Genomic DNA, 15,412 nt, shown 5'->3' with positions numbered 1-15,412 from the left:
GTAATGGAATTGTGCAACATGTTGTCTATAATTTAACTAGACAAGTATCACATCATTGCAATACAAGTAATAATTACATAGGAAAAGTAATTAAGCTCAATATATTTCTTCTCATATGCTCGTCAAGAAGGCATATCACACGTTAAGGAAAACTCTTCCAAAAATTAGGACTTCAACTCATAACAGTAAGGTAGTATAATCACTCTCTTAGTGACTCATAGTTCATTTCAATTAAATCATGTCACAATATATCTAAATATTGACCACACCATCAATACTTAATTATCTCTATGTGTAATATCCCTAGATATCTAATCCAATGTAAGAAACCCTCTCAATACTATTATTTATTCCACATGAAGCAAATCAACTACCTAATATAATTGTGCATCCATAATGCTCACTGTGCACCCATTATATAATATTTTCAATCACATAAGATCGCATTTGTCCTGCATGTTTTCCTATAAATTAAAGGTCTACTCATTAGCCAAAATCATGTTATAATAAAAACAATTATAGATCATTAGTCATTATGATGATTTAAACATAATAATAATTACATCGGAGATCTTCTTCCATAGTAATGAAATAATCAAGAATTTAGGTCAACTCATGCAATACTTTCCATCTAGGTAAACTTTTGACCATTTATAGAAAATAGATGTGCAATAACAAGTTAGCCCAAACAAGCTTAATGACCACATTACTGGCAAGTAGTGAAATACAACAACCAACATATTATTACATCCTAACTTCTTCTACAGTAATATCATAGTTGATCACACATCATCAAGGATAACTATTGCAAGATAATATAAACTTCCACAAAATACATTGTCATGGAACACATATCATGACATAATCACATTGTATTAAGTAGACAATACAAAGACATTCTTCTTACACATACTAAGATAATTTTAATATTCATTTAAGTTTACCAAAACCATTTCACTAGTGTAAGGAAATGGTCAACTTTCTCATTGAAATGTGTCTAATTTAACAAAATTTCCTTTTCAACTCCTTGTAAGACAAAAGACCACACTTTTTAAAATTACAATCATCACATCAAAACTGGATTACACCTACAACTCTCATAGCACTTTGCTAACTCCATGAAGTTCAATGTTGTTTCAATTTAAAGTCTAACGCCTCTAAAAGTTTACACTTGAAACATTATCTGTGAACATTTCCATCTTTGTCCCAACTTTAACAACCAAACATGACTAGCATAGTTCAAACTTGTTGTTCAATTTGATACCTCTTGGTTTAAAAAGAAAATGTCATTAGTGTGCATTCTTCTAGCATAAGCTATGTGTTTTCTATGCAAAACAAAATCAAACCAATGTAAAAAATCGAAGGGGCATCAATAGTTAGGGAATAATTGTAGGTTAGCAAGAGTTACAATGCCATTTTGTACTACATGCAGACATATTCAATCCACTTCCTTATTCACTGTAGTACAAGCATACATTCATCACATACATTCTTGTGCAATTCAAAAGATAGTGTAGGGTGTTAGATTAGTTTTGATAACAGATTATACAGCTAATGCCACATCTGAGAATCTAAGTTTCTTAATTAAGGAGGAGGCCTAACCCTAGTTATATCGACTATTGATGGTTCTCCAAATGAAAAACTTTGTTAAGCTGAGCAACCTCCTTCCTAATCACATTAACAATCATGAACCTATTTGACAGGAAAGTGTTAATTTAAGGTATTTGTCTTGGAGAGTTGTTGGTTAATAAATGGTTTTCCTACATAAATTTGTGATATGACTAAATACTACACAACTTTCATAGTATGCACATCATAACATCTTACACTTAGAGCAATTTTTACTCAAGCATAAGGTAAAGCCAATTGATAGATGTATCTAAGAATAATAGGCTCCCTCTAATTCTAGTCACCCAATCTTTATTTCCATTTCTTCAAGTTTCAATGAAAACATAGAATTCAAAATTACATAAATAAGAGAAAGGACAAAGAACTTGGTACAACTATTAACAAGGAGGCAAGTCATTATCGATTCCAAACAAGGAAATGAAAACTAGTCATTCCAATCATCCTTCAATTACAGCTAAGAGGAGTTGCTAACTGGTGAAGAAGGTTTTTGCATTCGATCACAACTAACATGAAGTTTTAGATTAGTTATGGAGTTTTCTAACCAAAAATCTATTTCGTTCATTCATAGGAACAAGTTGTACTACTAATGGAATTTGATGGACACCTACTGTTGCAAAGCCCGTCACATACATATAGACAATTAAAACACGGTTATGATCAAATCACAAGCCATTTAATTTCTTGAATTCAGCTAAATTAACAATACTTAAGGAAATATTCTCTTATTTTCCGATGTAGTTTTGATTGAACATGAAAACAAAGGCTCATAACAATGAACTATATAATAAAGAACCTGGATAAACCAACGGTTGCCAAGCCTTCTTGCATTTTCTCCTCCAAACCTCTCGCTCTCCAACCAACCTCTATATAACCTATATATATAATAATGTTCTTTTTTTTTTTTCTACACAACAATTATACCACCAGAGAAATACAATTTTCCACGCCATTTATGGCTACACGTTTCTGATTCCTTCTAATCTGTTTCTTTTTGGAAGTGAATATAACTATGATCGTGACTATTTTTTTGTTTTTAATTACTTCCCATCATCGAACAAGATGAACACATAATTAATATAATAATTTGTTTTTTTTTTGTGATCAGTAAACGATTGAGGCCTTGATTATATTAATAATAATAAAAATACAATAAAGCAACTATATTCAAATGGGCACTGGTAGGAAAGAATGGAGAAGAAAACCTCCAATCATGTCTGGGACCATAGTCCTATATTATTACATAATTAAAAGGGGCATACCCGAGTTGACTATTTAAATCTTTTATTTTGAGTACAAGAAGATACATAATATAAAATTGATCAATCAAGTTTCTTTGATCAAAATGAGAATTAAAAAATTCAACCGGATATAGTATCTTAGGTAGGATCCATTTCTAAAGAAATAATTTCCTCTTATTAACTTGCTGATTAGAAATAACACTTAACGAACACATTAGTTTACTTAGTGATAAAATTAATAAACAAAATCCTCGAATTTATGGATTGGAGATAATAAAATTCTAAGTTTAACCAAATGGTACAGGATTGCTTGAATCCAACCTTCCTATTAATTGTTTCTTTCTATCTTCTGTACATGATCAATATGATACATATATATTCTAAAAGGCATCTAAAGTCTAATAATAATTATTGCAAAATTCCAATACAATGTTAAGTGCATTTACTAATACTATAGATGTTATATTATTTAATTCTTATTTTCTGAGTTATCCTTAGGCCTCATTTGGAAGATTTATCTAGTCATAATTAGAACAATAACTTGGATTCTGATTATTTATCTTACATTATGCAAGACTACTTATTTGTTCATTATATATTAAAATATTTTCACCATCCACACCCTTATTTGCTAATTGATCTGCCTTTTTGTTGCATTCGCTAAAAATGTAGAGGATTTAAAAATCTGTAAAACAATCCAAAATATTAAGCACTTCTTCCAGTTTCGAGTCTAAAACCCAATTAGGCGTCTTTAACTTCCTAATGGCACTTAGGAAAATATGAGAATGTCCTTCAATAATAATCTTAGGTAAACCTATATTTAAGCATATTTTAAGGCCTTCTTGCAGGGCTTCTAATTTTGCTAAATTATTAGTAGTGGGTTCTATAGATTTAGCCCTTTTAGCAATCCACTTACCTGACTCATTATTAATGACACATCCAATTCCTGCGCAACTAGGATTACCTCTTGCGGCTCCATTAAAGTTTAACTTGGCCCATCCAGTCAGTGGAGGGGTCCATCTACAATTTTCTCTAGCCTCTTTATTCTTCTTTTTGTATACAAGTGGAGGATTAATTAGATTTACCCATTTATTTTTCATTAATCCATCCCAGCTTGAAAATGATCCTTCCTCTATCTGGGATTTCCTAAGATGAGAATTTAAGGTCTCAACTATACAAGCCTCAATTCTTTTAATAATCTCTTCTGGTTGCATATCTTGATCGCGGAAAATTCTTCTATTCCTTTCTTTCCTCACATCCCACATAAGGATAGATGGGAAAATATTCCATAATTTACTATAAATTCCACTACTACACTCTGTTTCCCATCCCTTACTGACCTCTGCACTTAACATTTTATCAGATCCTTTGTTGTTTTCTGAACTTTTTTGATTTCCCAGTTTCTGTCTTCTGTAGACCCTCGTGTGTTAGCTCTACCATGTTTTTTCCAAATATCTCTTGGGAATAGGAAGTGAGTTGTTATTAGTATTAGTGGGAGAGCTTGATCGAGAAGACTTGTCTTTTCTTGTTGTACCGTCTTCAATATCTAGTTCTACTATCCCTATTGAATCTAGAGTTGTCTGCATGAGGTTTTTCTCATTAATGGCATTCCTTTGGCGCTCTCTAGATTTCTAATGTTTATCATACTAAAGGTATCTTCAAGATTTGCAATAAGTTGAATATTTTTAAAAATGATTTTCCTCTCATCATTTAATCTAATTATTTCTAAAATTCTACCCTCAGTTCTAAGGCAATTTAAGTTATAGATAGTTGTGTTTGTTATTACTTTAGTAGGTTTGAATTCCATGATATTTACTTTATAGTTTATCAAGAGTCTTGCATTATTATAGTATTTAAAAGATGCATCTATACCAATCAAATCACCCATAGAAAAACCCATCTTCTTGATAATTTCTATATGCATTAATTCTGAAGGAAGAGATTGAAGGGTTATCCAAGTTGGAATAAAAAAGTCCAACCTTTCTTCCATACAATTTGGAATCCACCCAAACAATTTAACAACAAATCCTTTGAAGTAACAATCAGAAAAATAAAGAAAATCTTTTATAACATATTCATTAATGCAATGAATATACACTAATCTATCAGAATGGTGAGAGATACTTACCTAGTTTTGGCAGAAATCCTCTAACCAGTTTATGAGATTGAACATTTTTTATTTAGGCCCATTCCAACATTTTGGCATTCCCATCATCGATCTTCACTATTCTGATTACTCATAATAATGATATTTTCTTCAGATTTGGATGATATGTGTTTAGGAACCATGGGTAGCTGTTTCTCAGGAAGAACAAGATGTTTTGAGGTGGGACTCCTGTGATGAGGCGGGATATAAGTTTTTGGAGAAGGCAAGAGAGGGTGACTTTTAAGTAGATTTGGGGGCTCCGCGTTAGGATTAAACCATAGATAGAAATAACAATTACATGCAAATATAAACAATATCAAAAAATAATAGATCACACAAAAAAAAACACAAAACACCAAGATTTAACGTGGTTCACCCAATCCCTAGGCTACGTCCACCAACCAGCAAGTCTGGTATTATTATGATCCAATGACTACAACCTGATTACAATTTGTAATCCCTTACAGCTTCATATCACTGCAAGAACCAATTTTCACATCACCTTATGAAATAATCCCTAACCCTAAGCCTGTTTATACAAGTATTAAATTACTTTAGGGTTATAATTAATAATTACATGTTGGCCCAAAATCTCGATAAAATAGGGCCCAAATTTTTTTTTCCAGGGCGATGCCCCGAGCCCCAAAGAATTTATGAAGTATGTACAATACTTTCCTGATCAGTCACCACAATCTAACACTCTGAGAAGGAATCTGATAGATATCCTGTCTGTTGGGAGAACAAAGTCTTTTTATTTTTATTTGCATATTTGGTAAGGTTAAAGAAACATATTTGTTTTTTAATATTCAAAGTAGAGAAAATGATCAGCTGAGTGTTGAAAAAACCATGCTTTAATTCCATAATTACTTGGGCATTGCTATTTTCTTTTGATGGAATTTGAGGCTTTGTCTTCTCTGCACCTCTTGCTGACTTCTCTTCCTGAATTAGAATAATCAAAAGATTATTTTGTATATTGAATAAACATTGAATAATTACAATGAGCTTACAAGCTCATATATACAAAACGAATATGCAAAAATTAGAAACTATCAGAAAATAGAAACTATCTACATATGATAGATAGAGCATTATTATAAATAGTCTACTACCCTCCCATAATTCTTAATCTATCAATAACACCAATAGCCTCCTTGAATTTTACAAATTTATCAGAACCAAGAGACTTGGTGAAGATATTAGCAGATTGCTCTAAGGTGGGAACATACAACAATTGAATAGATTTGTCTTTAGCTAGTTGACAAATGTAATGACAATGTGTTTCGACATGCTTGGTTCATTCATGGAAGATCAAATTCTTTGCTAGTTTGAGTACTCCTTGATTATCACAGAATATAAGAGTCAGTCCTGATTGAGGAACATGCATATCTACAAGCATCCATCGAAGCTAAACTGCCTCACAAGATGCCTTAACTATTCCCCAATACTCTACTTCAGTTAAAGATAGGCTCACTTCCTGTTGCTTCTTACTAGTCCATGTCACAGCAACAAATCCTAAATTAAACACATATCCAATGGTAGACTTAAAATCATCAATAAAGCCGACCCAATCTGAATCTGTATAGCCACATAATGTAGAATCAGACTTCTAAGTGTATAGAAGACCATAATCATGAGTACCACTCACATAGCATAGGACACACTTTGTAGATGTCCAATGATCAATCTTGGGTGTTGTCATAAAGCAAGAGATATAGCTTACAACAAAACTAACATCAGGTCTAGTGGCAGTAAGAAAAATGAGACTACCCACTAATTGTCTAAACAAGGATTCATCTACAATAGGTGAATTAGATTGAGTGGATAATTTGAGCCTGGTATCCATAGGAGTGAGAGCAGGTTTGCAATCTTGCATTCTGAACCCATCCAGAAGACTTCTAGCATACCTAGACTAAGAAAGAAAGATACTATGTTTAGTTTGCCAAACCTCAATTCCCAGACAATAGTGTAAGAGTCCCAAATCTGTCATATCAAAAGTGCTGCACAAATCCTATTTGATTTCCACGATCAAATGTTTTGAACTTCCAATCATGATCAAATCATCCACATAAACAACAATAAACAAGACATCATCACCTTCATGTTTGATATATAAGTTTGAATTTGATGGACTCCTCTGAAAATCGTGGTCGGTTAAATATTTATCAATTTTCATGTACCAAGCCCGAGGAACTTGTTTTAGGCCATAAAGAGCTTTGAAAAGTTTACAGACTTTGTGTTCCTAACTAGTAACCTTAAATCCAGAAGGTTGCATCATGTAGACCTCTTCCTGTAAGTCACCATCCAAAAAAGCACTCTTGACATCCATCTGATGAACTTTCCAACCGAACTAAGCTGTTAGAGCAAGAACAAGCCACATGGTACTCATTTTAGCCGTAGGAGAAAAAGTCTCCTCATAGTCAATACCTTCCCTTTGTGAGAACCCTTGAGAAACAAGATGAGCCTTATACTTGTCTAAGGTGCCATCAACTTTATATTTGACCCTGTATACCCATTTGCAGCTAATGGGCTTCTTCCCTCCAGGAAGATTACAAAGAACCCAAGTTTGATTTTCTTGAATGCTTTAAAGTTCAACTTCTATAGCCTATTCCCATTCAGGAATACCTTTAGCCTCATAATAAGTTTGGGGCTCATAAACACTATGAATGTTAGCCATAAGAGAAGAATTAACTATTTGTTTGTGCTTATTTTGAGAAATGCTACCTTCGATGAGCTCATCATCCCTTAGATCACTAATAGTTTTAACCCACCATTTGGGCCAGAGAGTAGAAGAGCTGACCTCTGGAGGAGCTGGAAGAGGTTTAGGAGAAACATTAGGAGGAGGATCATTCTTAGGAGTCTCAACAAGATTAACATCTTGTGTCCAAGGGTAGACATTATCTATATCATTCTACCCATCAGATGGTGGTAAAGGAAGGGGAACATTGTGAGGCTATTCCTCAGAACATGGCTTAGAAGAGGACATAAATGGTCCTTGAGTTTCATCAAAAACAACATCACGACTAAAGATAAGATGATCAGTGTCGATATCTATCAATCTGCAAGCCTTATGGTTGTCACTATACCCTATCATCATGAGTCTCTGAGTCTTGGAATCTAATTTGGAATGTTTAGCATCAAGAATCCAGACATAGGTAAGATAGCCAAAAATCTCTAGGTGGCTGATCTTGGGTTCACAACTAGACCATAATTCTTCAGGAGTTTGTTCTTGACAACCCAAGTAGGGAATGATTTAGAAGGTAAATAGTAGTAAACACTGCTTATGCCCAATACTTATTAAAAACACTACTGTGTTGTAACATAGAATGAGCCATCTCAACAATCATATGATTGCTACACTCAACAACTCTATTTTGCTAAGGAGTGTAAGGTGTGGTGAATTGGTGCTTGATGCCATGTTCAACACAAAAATTGGAGAATGCATGAAAATAAAATTTCCCCCATTATCTGTTCTAAGAGAAACGATATTGCAACCAGACTTGTTTTCAACCAACAACTTAAAATTCTAAAATGTACTAAGTGCATCTAATTTTTGTTTAAGAAAGTACACCCACATTTTTCTACTAAAATCATCAACAATAAGCAAAAAATATTTGCAACCAACAACTGAAGATGTATTCATAGGACCACAAATATCAACATGAAGTAATTAAAGTACCTGAGATGCAAGCCAAGAATCTCCATCTTTGAAGGGAGTCCAATGTTGTTTTCTAGCTTGACAGGCGTCACATACTCCAAGATGTTGCAGTTGAATCAAAGGTAGTCTAGAAACAAGTTCCTCTTGGGATAGTTGAGAGAGATAGTGGATGTTGAGATGACCATATCTCTGATGCCATGCTAAGAGATAAATCATGAGCTGCCATAGCTATTTCAGGAGAATCACTAGTGTCAGTAAGTTGATATAGGCCATGATCCTCTAGACTAGTAGCAACAGTAAGACGAGTCTCTCGATCAATAACAAAGCATTTGTGGGCATTGAACACCACATCCAATTGAGGAGAATTTCTCATGATTTGACTCACAGAGATAAGATTGAATGCCATACCAGGAATGTAGTAGACATTGAGAAAGATGAGTTGACACCCACCAGACTGTATCTGAACATTTCCTCTCCCAATAATTTTGAACTCCTCTCCTCTGCCAAACACAACTGAATCATTGTATGGATAGAAATCCTTAAACCAATCACATTGATGAGAGAAATGACGTGAAGCACTAGAGTCAATTTACCAAGTAGAGGATCAGGTTGAATTGGAAGGGCTTTTAGCCATAAAAGCATAGAACACAAACTCCTTTGTCTTAAAATGTTTAGCAACATTGACCTACTGACTGGACCCTTCTAGCTTCTTCTGTTTGGGAGCTAGTCGTTGACGATAATCTTTCTTTATGTGGTCGTACTTACAACAATAATGACATTGAACACTCTTCTATTGAAAACTACCTGAGAATTGATGGGAACTACCATGTGGAGATGACTGAGGTGGCTAAAACTTAGCTACAAAGGCTTGTTCTGACGAGGGTGAGGAAGCACGGCTGCCAAACTGCTACTTCTAGCGATCCTACTGTAGGAATTTGGTGCACAATTTTGGGAATTTAAGATCAACATTAGTTGAGGTAATGTTGAGAGTCTCTATGAAATGTTGGCAAGCTTTTCAGGGTAATAACTACCATATCTTCTTCCTCCATTGTCTGACTGATGACTTCAAGCTGATCACGAATGTCCTTAATCTTTGTGAGATGTTTCTGTAAGGACATACATTCTTCCATTATAATGGAAAACAAGTAATTCTTTAGAAAGAATGCTCGACTCTTGTTGGATGTTTCATGCAACTTCTTTAAATATTTCTAGATGTCTACAGCCAACTTGCCAAAGGGAATCTGAGGCAGTTGATCGTCTATGACAGAGAGCTTGAGAAGCATAATAGCTTCGTGATTTTGATCATCAAACTTATCCTGATCTATTGTAATGGAGGTCCCATTAGGCGTGCTTGTGGGGGTAGGATGAGTTTCTGTGCCTAGAACAAGTGTATCCAAATGACGATACTCGAAGATGGTTAACATGTGCTGCTTCCAGTGGTTGTAATTGCTGCCATTAAACTGTTGACTATTTTTTAGCATCATGTTGTTCAAGGATGCCATTTGCATGAAGTTTGAGGCAATGTTTAGGTTGACTCAAAAAAATGACAAGTACCCAAAAGGGTAAACAGAAAATCCAAAAGGAATTTGTAGTCACAATGTAAATATGCCGACCCAAAAATCAAGGCACAAAAAATGAGGTACCCAAATTTTTTTGATGAAGACCAAGATGAGGTCTCGAAAAACCCACCACAAATATGAAATCAAAAATAAATCAGACCTCAAAAATTAGGGTTTCAAAGCTAAAACTCAGTTGGTGGCCAATGAAGGTTTTGAGGGCAAAAAATGGCAATTTCATGGAGAATAATGGTTGATTTTTGTACAGATCCTTATTTTTAGATAGAGATGAGGCTGGAGAGTTGAGTTTGGCCTCCAAATAATGGTGGATTAGACCCAAGAAGCCTTCAAAATGTGTGACAATTTGCATATGCGATTTGTATAGACCCAGACGCGAGCTACAAACAATGTGAAACATGGGTTGCAGAGGTAAATACTAGTCGTGAGCACATCCGCAGATCTCTCATTGTGGTCGCCAAAGCCGTTTCTTAGGCTCCCTCTTCAGAATCGAAACCTAATTCTCCATCACCCGTCACCACAAGTTGCGAGTTTTCACCAAAGGAAAACCCATGTTTTTCCAACACAAAAAAAAAAAAAAAAACACGATTTTCCAACCAAAAAAATTAGCAATTTTTCAAAACCCTCAGACTAGTCTTTGATTCTTCACAGATGAATTTCTCAAAAAAACAAAAAAACCTAGATGGGCTGTTTGAGAAAAACCTTAGAAATTATTTTGAAATTTTTTAGCAAATAATTTCGAATGAAATTATAAAATTTTCAAAAAAATTCAAGTATTGGCTCTAATACCATAAAATAATCAAAATATTATTTTGTATATTGAATAAACAATGGATAATTACAAAGAGCTTACAAGCTTATATATACAAAACAAATATACATAAATTAGAAACTATCAAAAAATAGAAACTATCTACATACGATAAATAGAGCATTATTAGAAATATTCTAATATGAATGACCCCGATTTTAGGACATTTAATTGCTTCCTGACCGACTGAATCAGGTTATTTGTCTTATCTAAGATAGAGAATGAATTTGCTACTTTGATATCATTAATGAATGTTGCGGGATGAGAGTATTCGTAGGGAGGAGGATCAATGCATGTATCAACCTATTTTTCCTATCTTTTACTAGGGTTTTGGTATGGATGCAGAGCTGTCTACAAGTTAGGTTTTATTCGAGCTCTTGTGTTTAATTGATTTTTTTGTTTCCGAGCAACTTTAGTTTCTGCTCTGAATGCCATTGAATTTTTTTAATTAGATAGAGGACTTGACATAAAAGCAAATCGTTTTTCTTTTATGACCGATAACTGAACATAATTATCACGCAAAGAAGATGAGCTTTCCCAAATTCAGACTGAGACCTTTCCTTTGTTGTTCAACTGCTTTGAAATTTGTGAGTTCTTTTCGTGATGATTGACAAGTCTCTGTGTAGAACGTCTCAGACATCCAAGGAAGATATTTGACAACACTAGTGTAGTGCCTGCCCCTAAGTTACATTCCTGATATCATTGCCAAACTCTTTTAGGCCAATTTATGTTTGATGATTAGTATTATTATTTTAGAGATTATCAGATGTTGTTTTACACTCAATTTATTATATGACGAGATTACTTGGTACTCTATATTTCATGCATGTATGATGATTATTCAATGGTTTCAGTTATCGATGATGATTAGTTAGATGGTTTATTATTCCATGTGCTTCTTATGGATACTTACCCCATACTGCATGTATATGGTGTGCGTGTTGTTTTATTTATGTATGGTGTTTCTGATGTGGTTAAGGAAGGGAGTCGTAGTCACCTGCTAGTCGGGATCTACACGATGCACCACTTCCTGCCATTGTCTGTTTAGCTTAGAATATTGTGTTTGTACATGCGTGAATTTTATGCAGGTTGCAGGTACCGGGTATCGACTTCCCTGAATTGTCAGGATGAGCGTACCCTATCGCACTGTCTCAATGGTAAGAGAGGGGAGATAAACTCTTAAGTCCAATTCCTAAACCCTTTAGCCAATTGTCCTAATTGATAATTAGGACAAGTATCTGAGTTAAGTACCCTCCGAATGCATCAAAAGATGTAATTTCGTGATAATAACCCTTTTTGTTTGATTTAGTATGCGTTTTCTATGATGGGTTTTCGTATGTTGTTATATGAGTCCTTGATGTGTTTTCTATTAATTAAGTCTAATTAAAAGATTAATTAATAATTTAATTTAATATGATATCTTTAATATTTAATTAATTGAGAAATTAATTAAATAAAAGAATTAAATTTAGAGGTTAAAGTTCAAAGATAAATTTAGAACAGGATAATATTTATTTAATTTAATAATAATATATTTGGAGTTCATTTTTAAATAAATGCTAAATATTATTGTTATTTAAATTAATTAAATATGTTATCAATTAAGTTTCTAAAAGAAATTAAAAGTTGAAAGACATTAAATTATTAAAGGATTTTAGATCGCATGATCTAAACATGAGTTTAAATTTGAGTAATAAATTAAAAGATTAAGTAATAGAAATTAATAATGTTATTTTAATTTCATAAAGTGCACATGAGATTAAAGTAATAAATTAATTTAAAATAGAAGTCAAGTAGAATATTAAATAAAGTTATTTAATAAATCAACTTAATGTGCATAAAAGATGAATGCAAATTAAAAGAAAAGATAATAAAGGTTAATTTGAGAGTTAACTCAGTTGTGCAAAGAGTCTTCTCGGGTGAACGCACAATTAGTGCCCCGATTTGAGGAGAAAACTTCTTATCACAACTTTGGGGGTTCATTTTTGACACACACAAATTTGGATGGGAATTTTTGGGAGACAACTTTTGGAAGCGAATTTCAGAAGGCTGATACCAAGAAAGATTTCCAGAGGAAAGTTATTAAAGGGGAGCGAATTCTCTCATAGTTTTTCAAGGATTTCGTATTAGCATCAGGATCAGGTAGGGTCTTGTGTTTGATCACTGATCATTTACGCAATTTTCTTATTTCCTGTCTTCTTCGTGTCTGTGGATTGTAGATCTGAATTCTCTACGATGAATGTTTAAACATTACAATATTGGAATTATCAGATGCTTGTCAATAAACTTCTGTATACATAATATTTAAATGGGAAGGGTTGAACCTAAGACTGAAATTCTAAATTAAAAGTTCGGTTGATTGACTATATTTTATCTGTCATTATAAAGAAGGAGGCATTAACTATATATATATATATATATATATATATATATATATATATATATATATATATATATATATATATATATATTTGATTGACTATATATATATATATATATATATATATATATATATATATATATATATATATATATATATATATATATATATATATTAAGAGGAATTAATTTAACATGTTTATAAATTTATGTATATATATCTTCAAACAAATTTAGATTTCAAAAAAAGAAATTGATTATTAAAAAAATAAAAAAATTCGTATTTAAAAAAAAATATATTAAAATGATTAGTGGGGGGGAGGGAATTACTCCGTACCCACCCCCACTGTCGGCTCTGCCGACAGTACCTGCGTCGCAGGTATTGTGACGACAGGTACAAGGTACCTGCCGTCGCAGGCCCTGCGGTCGCAGGACTGCGGCTGGCCGCAGGCTTGGTTAAGCCGGCGGCTTTGTATACATGCCCTTTTTTAAAAAAATATTTTAATTTGCTTTTTAAAAATTTGTATTATTTACAAAACAATTTTATTATTATTTAAAATTTTAATTAATAAAATTATAATATATATTAATTAATAATAGTTTTATCTTTATTGATATTTAATAAATAGATATTAAATGCATTTAACATAGTTTTTTAAATATTAATTTATTAATAATTTTGGTTTAATATGATTAAATTAACAATGAATGAATAGATTAAGACAAGTAGTAGAACAAGCAATTATTGATTAATTTAATTAAAATTAGTTTAATTAAGTTAATTAATAATGAATATTAATTGACTAAATTATAGATTTGGATTATTGATCTAATGAAAGTTATTATAGAAATGGGTTAATCGTAAAGGGTAGTTGTGAAAACCTAGTTACTTGAATTTGACGTTAAACTGAAACATAAACCTTACCTTAACTCAATAATATACTTTCAAATCCAATCTCTGAGACTTTGATGTTGTCCTTGTGCTTTGAGTGTTTTGGGGTTGGTTTAGCGTTGACTAGTTTAGGTTGTTACCAGAGGCTCGGGGTTGTGAATGTGATGTCATGATGATTTGGTCTCGATCTTTCTTAACCCGACCATGGTAATGTGATGAAGTGCTCTATGACATGATTGTGTTTACTGTTTGTTATTGCTTTCCAGTTTCCTTGTGTGAAGCTGAGATGTATGTATTTAAGATACCTGACTTAACCATTTTCGAGTCTCGATCAGTTATATTGATAACCATTTTTGAGTCTCGATCAGTTATACTTGGATTGCTTTTCGGTTGCTTGAGAGGACTGAAGTGTTTGTTATGTTCTTGATGATGTCATGTTTTGACTTGACCATTTTGGAGTCTTCGATCAGTATTGTAATTTACTATTGGGATACTTTCTGGTTGCTGATTGGAGAACCATTGGATTTTGTGATTTATCATTGATGCCTTCAGTTGCTGATAGAGAACTTTCGTGATCATATGATTATTATTGGATGCTTATCTGTTGCTCATGAAGAACTGATGTAATTTTGTGGCTTATCTTTTATGATGTTTTTCAGTTGCTTGTATAGGACTGAGGTGATTTTATTATGATTCTTGATTTGTGATTTCATGAGCCTAGGGTAGGTTATCTATGTGTAGAGTCGGGAAGTGGCTTGCAATGGGGATCGGGGCCCTAAGAGGCTGCCTGGAGTAACCCATTGTAAGTTGTTTTAATAAGTGAAAACATTTACACTAAATGAGGGAAAATGAACCTAACAAGATAATTGTATGTTCTCTCCCATGCCTTGAGTGCTAGTACAGACTAGGATGGGGTAGAGAGAACGCTTGGTTACGACCTTGCATTCCATAGTATGCCTCGTCAGTATGAGAGGATACTAGTGGCCGCAGGGATCAGTAGGGACCCGAGATTCCTAAGGGATTGCTCGGGTAACTTCTACGTGACTTTTGCGATGACACTTTCCCGCTTGCATATTAGGTTTCCTACA

The sequence above is a fragment of the Cupressus sempervirens genome, chromosome 10 (assembly GCF_028749045.1).
Source record: "Cupressus sempervirens isolate cs-2001-9-10 chromosome 10, ASM2874904v1, whole genome shotgun sequence".
Classification (NCBI taxonomy): domain Eukaryota; kingdom Viridiplantae; phylum Streptophyta; class Pinopsida; order Cupressales; family Cupressaceae; genus Cupressus; species Cupressus sempervirens.
The sequence above is the reverse complement of the archived record's forward strand: the minus strand, read 5'-3'. Positions refer to the sequence as shown.